Genomic DNA, 8,209 nt, shown 5'->3' with positions numbered 1-8,209 from the left:
AATAACTTAACTCTTCCATGATTTCATTCCTCAGAACAAAGTGGGAGTGATAATATTTAACTGACAGAACAAGTCAAAGTTAGAAAGCAAATGGCAGGCACTCGGTGGTAAGCACTGAACTGTATGGCATGCGCAACTCTATTTGCTTCTTACCCTTGTCAGGATGGACTCTTCTACTACCCAAGAAGGTGGGTCTCATTGTGGAGAACCTGAGCCCTCGCTGCTGTAATGCCATTCCTTACAAGACCGTGTTTGACAAGCTCTGTCAGACTCCAGACCCATGCTTTTAACCACAATGCTACTTTGCCTCCCTGAAAACATTAGAATTCATTTTTAATAAAACTATCATTTCTAATCAAACTATCAGAGTTTATCCTAAAACCAGATATAGTAGAATTGGCATCTAGAAATTTAAATCTTAGAAAAAGGAAACAAAAAGCAATAACTGAGCATGCATTACATTGGAAAAGAGACTAATCATGGAATAAAAAGATTCATGGGCAAGAAATTAGGGAAGAAAAGTTTTAAGAGAAGTAAAACTGTACATAGAATTTTATCTATGAAGACAACTTCCCCTATGTAGGAAAGTTGAAAGGTATTCATTCATTCATTTGATAAATATTTTAGAGTGCCAAGAACCATTGCTAAAACTAAAAATGTGAGCATCTGAGCTAGAGAGTGTGTGTATTATAGTGTAGAAATCATTGTTTGTAAACTGGGCATTATAATTCATGCCTGTAATACCAGATATTTGAGAGGCAGAGATAGGGTAGCAGTCTGCATCTGGCCCAGAGAAAAAAATGCAAGACTCTATCTAAAAAATACCTTTAAAAAAGGAAAAGGAGCTGGAGGCATGGCTCAAAGTGGTAGAAGATGGCCTACCAAACACAAGAACCTGAGTTAAGTCCCCAATACCAATAAACAAGTAAATAAATAAATAAATGCATCATTGTGATTATGATCAATCAGGAATATTTTCAGTAGAGTACAGAGAAGACTCTGTACTCTAGAGGAAAATAATTCAGAATCACAGAAACCATAATGTAATCTCTAACAAAATGAGAGCAATGTTTTTAAGTTGCAATAGAACTTTTGCAATTGTCAAGTTCTTTCAGGAGTGGCACTAAACAAGAGGCAAACACTATTAAATGTTTTTTAAAAAATGTTTTAGATTCTCATTTTATTGTTCACTGCTCAGACTAACACATATAGCTATAACAGACCGGAAGTTACAAACAGCAGCACACACTGAGGAAGGTAAAGAGGCAGAGAAGAAAAGAAACTTAGCCCAATTCCAATATAGAAATGGTCCTCATCCTGGCCTGTGGTGCATGCCTGTAATCACATCACTCAGGAGGCTGAGGCAGGATGATCGTGAGTTTCAGTTTATCCTGTGCTACATGCTTAGCCCCTATCCCAAAAAACCCCAAAACTTTCAGAGGTCAGGTACTTACCAAATTAAATTTGTTTAATATAATTCTAATGTAAGAGAACATATGTCACAAAAAAAACCCTCTGATAAAATTTCAAGCATACAGAAATACACTTGAATAAGGAAAACGACACATTTTTATTTATTCACAACCAAAACATATTGATGGCTGCATGAGTATTGACAAGAAAAGAGTAAATATCTTGAAGGTAAGCATAGTTCCAGTGGAGTTCTTTATTTTTTCCTTCATCACACAGATTCAGAGCTGGGTACATCTTCCTCCTTTTAGTGACTGCTGTCACCCAGTGCACCTAGCAATGCCTGCTGGCTAGTGACAGTATCTCCTTGATGAGCAGGCCAGGGCCAGTCCCAGGCAGCTCCCCTTTCAGCCTGACAGCTGCATATCCCAGGTGGTCTGACATTTGAGATGGAGGCTGTGGATAAGATTGAAGGTGTTTTAGGGGAGAAGTAGGCTGTGAATAACACTAGGACTTCATCCAGATGGAATCACTCATGAGACAACCTGAGATACTCTATTACTGTCCATATGTCTTCTAGGTCTCCAAAGGCCAGACTCCATTGATTTATTACAAGCCCACTATTTATGCTTTTGGCTCATCTCACGGCAGACTACAGTAAAGGATTTATCAGAGATGCTGCTGTTTCTGGCGGTTATTGGAATTTTATAAGTTCTTTAAATAAAACAGCCTCCATAAATATCCTAGTAAACATCAGACAATAAAGTAAATATTTGGGGGCAAGACTCAGTTTATTTCCTCTTAATATACATCACCTTTTTACAAGTTTCCTTCCAAGTGCAGCATCACAGCAAAACTTCTCACAGAATGTAACTATTTTAACTAAATAAATACATGTGTGACCCCCAAAGTAATCCAAATTATGAGGTATAACTATGCTAACGGTATTGCTTAAACACAATTTTCCCTTGCAGATAAACTTAGAAGAATTATTTCATTGTTTTACCAGCACAAACAGTTGTTATTAGTGTCTCTTATTTATAGATGGTTCTTTGAGGGATGATAGTAATATAGCAAAATATCAGTTATTCCATCACACTGGTGAATTTAATGAACCTGAAGGTGTGTGTTATTTTAGCACTTGCTGTAGCTCCTGTGAAAACCCAATGGTGCTAAAATCTGTAAACCTGTCATTGCTTAAGTAATAACCTTGTTAAAAGCATCTTCATTTAACTTACTTTAGCCTCTGCAGGATGCAGGTTTTATTTTATCAGTGTGGAGGGTAGGTGTTTCCAACCTAAGCCACTTATGGTAAATATAATTAATCATAGTTCATTAATTTATTCTCAGTGTTATTGCTTTTATTTTAGCACTTAGTTTAAATTAAATATTGTCTGGAATCTAGTACCAATTTTCAATTTTTATACACTCTGAATTTGTATTGAATTTCTGTGGTTACCAGAGTAAATTTTAGTTCACGCTAGTGAAAACATTTTTAATCTTTAATACTCCTTTATTCAAAGCCAAACAGACTACCCCACCCCACACACACACACTATACAAGGTGGGGGGAAAGAATGGTGCACATTTTTGTTAATCTGCTTGGAATGGATTTGAGTTTATTCTTGCTTTTCAAAAATATGGAGGAAATTGGATATTGATGGTAGGTATTCAGAATTATCAATTGATTTCTACCAGAGCACATCCACAATTATTGAAATGCAAGCAATAAAGAAATTCTTCCTTTCTCTCTCCTTCTTATTTGGAACTATTCTGAAAAGGAAGAGAGAGGGAAAGAAAGAGTGAGACTGAAAAGGATAGCAATAGGGAAAAGAGAGAATGAAAACTAACTTGTACAATTATGGTCTTCTATAATTGTATGTTTTCCTTAATTTCCTAGGCAGACAACCAGCAAGGTATGTGATAAAAGCTGTATGTTATCAACCATTTTGAAATCCCCCTAATTGTTATAATGCATTTCATAAATGCTGATGTACCTTTCATTATCACACCTATAAAAATCTATGAAAAGAGTTAGTGGCCAGCTAGTATTTCATTATTGAGTGAAATATTTTATATAACCTGTAGTCTGATAAGTAGATTAAAGCTCAAATCAAGTTTGCTTTCCCCAAATAGTATAAAATAAAAACACAGGATAGAAATAGTGCATTATGCCCATTTGGCAATAAGGTTTCCTTTGAATCTATTATTTTTAATATAATTTTCATAAGGTCATGAAATTTTTTATTTGATTTATGCTAAAATCATAGAAAATTGGCTAGTCAACATTGTTCACCTCTACAAAAAACCTCCAACTTAGTTTGAAATTTAGTGCTTTGAAATAAAATAATTACATTATTATTTTATTATTATAAATTTATATTAGATTATTGTAATTTCAAGAGATTTTTATCAAATTGAAACAATGATAAGCCTAATATTGATCATGACTTTCTACTCCTTTAAATTTAGAAGTGGAGAAGGTGAAGACATACATCAAGAACTAAAGCAATTTTTTGGGTTATTTTTGTTAAAAGCAATTCTAACTTTAAACATTGCTCTCTATTTCACTATTTTGCTTTTAATGATAATTTTAGTGTTAATAATGCTTAGGTTGTTTGGGACATGGGGCACTCAGATAAAAATATATGCAAATACGTAGTAACAAAAGCTTGCTTAGAATTTGAACAATACAATTTCTGCAATTATCAATCCTTCTTAATATTGTAATATATATGCTTCCAAATTTTTTTCATAGTCAATTAATGTTGCATGTTTTAAAGGAATGACATTTTTTAATAAGACCATTAAACAACCATGTTAATTTTTGTTTGGTCTGACAGTTAGTACAGTTGCTAAACAATTGCCGGACAGAAGATTATACAATTTTATCTCTCAATAAGATACATGTTAAATGTACATTAAACTTAGAAGAATTTAATGAAATTCACACTTATTTCAAGGATTTTTTTAATTAAATCTATTGGTTGTTGGTATCTGTGAACTCTTACGAATAAACACCTGCAGTGTTTTATTATGTAAAAAGGTAGTTTAATTGCAGCATATTTATCACAGACAAATCAAGCCCTATTCAGAAGATAATAATGACACAGTAATTGGATCAGTAATTGGTTCAGGATGATTCAATATTGTACTAATAATCATAAATACTGCTGTCTTCTGCTTTGATACAGGGTTGACATACTAATATAGATTGGATTTGGAGCAATAAATATTAGTGAACTGGATTGAGGATTAATGTTTAGATTCTTAGTTTGACTATACCAGGCAGAAACAGGTATAAAACAGATGCACCACTTGAAAATATCTATATTCTAGTTTATAATGTAAATTTAATCAGTGGACTTCATTGGTATTTCTTAACTGGACAGCTTTGAAACCAGCCTCAAAAATATAGAGAGATAGAGGAAGTAGAAATAAAGAAATTTCTTTATTTTCCTTATAAAAATGATTATTCTGTGGGAGTAATATAGTTTTTACATTTGATTGAGCCTGGTCACCATGGCTGATGTGACATGAGGACCTGGTGGGCAAAGTCATTCAAATGCCAGTCATGTAATGATGGATAAGAAAATACTTCCCATTACCACACTGTGTGCAGCAGACGCTTGGCGGTTAAACAGGACTATTTCTTAGCCAGTGTGGTGGCAGCCTTTCAGGGAGAGCCAAGAGAGGGGGAGGCCTATTGTGAAGGAAACAATGATCCTTATTCACTCAACATGGAAACTTGCCTTACAAGAGCACACTGGACAGCACTGCGCTGGAACGAAAATGGCATATCCTCTTTTATCAATGGAATAGAAACCCAGGATCAACATGCCTGGCTTGGAATGTTGCCTTCTGGTGATGGAAATGGATATATTCAGACATTTGTTTATGTATGATAATTTCTATTTATGGGGGTAGGCTTACTGTCTAAGCATCCTATCCCACTGGAATAGGTCTGTTTTGTTGAAGTAGAGGGGGACAACTTACAGATGCCAATAAAGAATTTAATTTTGCACATATTACTCTAAAGTTGTAAAACCACTGTAGATAACCAAATAGTGATATAATGCTCTTTTGCAATGAGAGAAAACTTTCTTTTCCTGTTATCTTTAACAAAATATAGGGTAATCATATTTATAAAATCTCTGTACAGGACCAAAAGAATGTCATAGAATATAGAACTAATGGTTCCTGGAAAAGATGGGAACAGAAAATCAATTGGTTTTGATTATTGCATTACCTATCTTTTACCTCTGGATTTTTGTTATTTATAAATCTGGAATTTATATACCCCAAACGTCATCATGTAGAAAGTGAGTATAAATCTTATAAGACTATTATTTAGGGAAATGCTCAAAGATACATATTGAGTTTGTGTCCTATTATTTATCTCTATATTAGATACTTAAAAAATCTTTGAAAGAAAGTATCTTACTCTGATTTATTTTGCTGTAACAGAATGGGTAATTTGTAAAGTAAAGATGTTTATTTAGCTTATGGTTCTGGAGGCTAGAAACTCCACAGACAGAGTGTTTGCAAAATCACTTTTATAACAGTCCACTATCTCAGTAACCAACCCAATTCTGTAATAACGACATTAATCTATTTACAAAGTCTCTATCCTCATGACCCAATCCCCTCACCTCCCAACATTGCTGTATTGGGGATCAAGCTTCCAATATATGACTTTGGGGATCATATCAAAAACAGCAGTAGGAATGGAGTCAAGAGATTACTCTCTCATTACCAAAGTTAGGCAGGAAGCAGCAGTGGATGAGCAGTGTATTAGAAGGAAAAATTGCCAGAAAATACTATATCAATGAGATTTTGAACAGCCCAATGATTCTCATTCAAGCAAATGGGCTTCAACCTACACTTGTGTTCTCATTTCCGCCATCTTTATACTAGGTATGGATGCTACAATTTTCTCAGCGTAAGCTCAATTTAATCTTTCTCATGGCATCCACAATGGCTCTATTTTCTACGTAGGCTCGGAGCGATTATCTTCATCATTTGGGGAGTCTGGAGTTACTGCCAAAGGCAATGATCCAACTCCACAGGCAAGGGAAATAGATAATTCCAGTTCCTGAATCAGCACTGCATCCAGTAACACCTGAGCAGTGAAAACCCTATGGTGTCTTCATTCAAAGGCTAGGAAATTCCATGTGCTTGTAGAACAGAGTTGCCTCCTATGTGAAGTGACTGTTTATTGTTAAGTATCCATGAAAGGAAATCTGCAGTCAAATTGCAGTCAGGCAGTCACACGTTTTCCGTGTGTCTACGCCCCGGTGCTTCCAGCTCTGAACCAAGTGCTCAGGACTTATGTGATAAATATTTCACTGGGTACTACGTCTCCTTGAAACTCTATGTGTAGTTGTGGTTCATTGGTTTAGTGACGTGAATGAAGGGAATTCGCTGCACTTCAAATCTCTCATTACACCTTAATTAGGACCCCAGCTAGAAATATCAATGTTTTAACAACTGTAGCAGACAAGGTTTCTCTTCTTTCTTTAATCACATATTGTAAAGCATATTGAAGTAGTTTGTCAATGTTTTCTTATTTTGTTTTTTCCCGATTAGGAAGCCATGACCAAAAAGGCTAACATATAAACTGAGACTCTGGCCTTTCCATTTAAATCCTCAGCTCCATCAGCAGCTCTCAGTCAGAGAAGTAAATAATAAGAGTTTTCATAGGAAATATATTATTAAGGATTAGCACATTTAAAATAAGGTTTAAAAAAAAACCTATAGTAGAAATTTTGCTACTTTGGCAAATTATAACTTTTTGTTTGTTTGTTACTTGGGAAATTCCTAAGTAATTTTTGAAAAGTCCCTATTCATTTTAAACTTATAAAGCTGTTTTTGGGAGACTTGGCATGGTGATGCACATCTGTAATCCTAGCACTTGAGAGGCTGAAGCAGGACGACTGGGAGTTTAAGGCCAGAGGGAGTTGCACAGTGAGACTGTCAAAAAAAAAAACCAGAAAAAAGCTGACCAGTCAGGACAGCTGGGTTACCTCCACTGCGAGATACAAGTTCATTGTAGAAAACTGATTTTAATGCTTGTAGTATATATATCATAATTTTAAAAAAAAAAACTGTTTTTAGCTATCACAGTACTACATTACTGTAAACTATTGGAACACCCATTTTACTTACATTTTAATTATTTAAATATTTACTTTTCTCAAAATACGGTAGCAATAAATTTCTAATTAACAATAATATACAATTACACTGTAACTTTAAAAATTCACTTCTAAGTCAAAGAAAGAAGACAAACAATGCTAAAATTTAATCTGTCCTTTGGGGCATGAGGCAGCTTACAGGTCTAGTCAGCCAGCTAAATGACAGTCAGAAAAGATCATGTGACTGTGATCTAAAAACTAATTAATCTCCATAAAGCTGTAAGTGAGGTAGGTAAGATGTCTTGAAATCTGATTACAGTAGAGCATTTAAGGGAGGAAATGCAGCATGTATTTTTCATGTTGATTTTAACCACCTGAGCCCTTAATGACATTTTGCACCTTGAAAGAAAACTCATATTTCATCCATATTTAAAAAGAACTACAAAGATGCTACAGTCATTAGTATATGATTTACTCATTTGGCTTAAGTACTATGAAAATGAATCATGCAGAATTCCTTTGAAAAGTTTTCCAAGTATAAATAATCCTTTGAAAAGTAGATTCACTGTAAAAAAAGGAACTCATAAATCCAAAGATTAAAAGAAATTGACAAAGTTATTTAAAGGAAATAATAACTATTCCCACACTTAACACCATAAAAA

The 8,209-nt window shown here is 34.4% G+C and overlaps 1 non-coding gene across 1 annotated transcript; it reads right to left on the bottom strand.

Moving 5' to 3' along the window:
- Positions 1-7,045: 7,045 nt before the first annotated feature.
- On the bottom strand, positions 7,046-7,116 carry LOC141422986 (small nucleolar RNA SNORD66). Its single transcript, XR_012447665.1, has one exon. It is a non-coding gene; the product is annotated as a small nucleolar RNA SNORD66 (small nucleolar RNA).
- Positions 7,117-8,209: the final 1,093 nt, after the last annotated feature.

This window comes from Castor canadensis, chromosome 4, assembly GCF_047511655.1.
Source record: "Castor canadensis chromosome 4, mCasCan1.hap1v2, whole genome shotgun sequence".
Taxonomy (NCBI): Eukaryota; Metazoa; Chordata; class Mammalia; order Rodentia; family Castoridae; genus Castor; species Castor canadensis.
The sequence above is the reverse complement of the archived record's forward strand: the minus strand, read 5'-3'. Positions and strand labels throughout refer to the sequence as shown.